Source organism: Anneissia japonica, unplaced genomic scaffold (genome assembly GCF_011630105.1).
Source record: "Anneissia japonica isolate Jap-2015-1 unplaced genomic scaffold, ASM1163010v1 scaffold17839_len1212_cov194, whole genome shotgun sequence".
NCBI classification, from domain to species: domain Eukaryota; kingdom Metazoa; phylum Echinodermata; class Crinoidea; order Comatulida; family Comatulidae; genus Anneissia; species Anneissia japonica.
Window position 1 is genome coordinate 1 of NW_022730408.1, and position 1,212 is coordinate 1,212.

A 1,212-nucleotide genomic window follows, 5' to 3' on the forward strand; every position below is an offset into this window, starting at 1 on the left:
GCGTCATGTAAATGGTGGCTGACTTCCAATTTAGCGTTTGATCAGGTGGAATTTATATGAACAAATAATTGCAAAACAAAATAATTATCCCAAAAAAAATCCTGGCCTTACCGAAGTTGAATTATGGCAAAAAAGATGATATTTTCGTGAATTTTGCCGAAAAAAAGGGGGAAAAATTGGTCGGGTGATTTTTTAAGTATAGAGGGGACGATTAACAACTTTTTTTTACATGGCCTTATTAAACATTATATTATCAAAATATTTGTTATAAAACAAGTAAAAAATAGGCCTAAGTAAAACGATTATAATCAATTACGATTATTTGAGGCAAGCTCATTAACATACAAAAATACTGTTATTAAAAAACAGTCATATTATCACAATATGACGTTATCACAAAATGAAACAAGCATGTTGTAAATAAGTTTAAAAAAATGTCAGAAGTGGGATTAGAACCCACTCCTCCATCCGGAAAACAGAATACCCGTCGCTTTACGATGCAAAGCAAGCGACATATGAACGATTGGTAGCATATTTATAAAAACAAATCCTATGATATTAAAATGCAATTCACTTCAATATTTAAATTTTTTTTAAATCAAATAGGATTTTTGTTAAGATATCGTTCACAAGACTGAGATTAAAATCACCCTTTTTGAGGCAAGATTACACCAAAAACCCTCTTATTAAAAACCCGACCAGAACACCCTTCGCTTTACAATAAAAAGCAAGTTTTACTTGAGTCTGGCGCCTGTAGACGGCCATCCTGACAGATACAAAACCTATGTTATCAAAAATCCTATGATTGTAAAATACAGTTCACTCAAGTTTTAAGTGATATAAGCGTTTTGCCATCATGACGCCACGAGACTACAATTATTAAAGTCAATTATTTGAGGCAAGCTCATAAATTTAAAAAACACTGTTATTAAAAATTATATTAACATACACAACATTGATTATAAAACGAGTCAAAAAATATAAAAGACTGTCAGAAGTGGGATTCGAACCCACGCCTCCATTAGGAGACCAGAATACCCGTCGCTTTACAATACAAAGCAAGTTGTACTTGAGTCTGGCGCCTTAGACCGCTCGGCCATCCTGACAGATACATGACGAATGGGTATCGTAGTTATACAAAACAAAGAAACACACAAACAAACAAACTGTTATAGGCCTTGTAAACAAAAGAGTTGTTAATCGTCCTTTAAA

At 33.0% G+C, this 1,212-nt stretch overlaps 1 non-coding gene across 1 annotated transcript; it reads right to left on the reverse strand.

The window, feature by feature from the left end:
- Positions 1-989: 989 nt before the first annotated feature.
- On the reverse strand, positions 990-1,106 carry Trnal-caa. Its single transcript has 2 exons — positions 1,069-1,106; positions 990-1,035 (listed from the first exon to the last, which is right to left on the reverse strand). It is a non-coding gene; the product is annotated as a tRNA-Leu (tRNA).
- Positions 1,107-1,212: the final 106 nt, after the last annotated feature.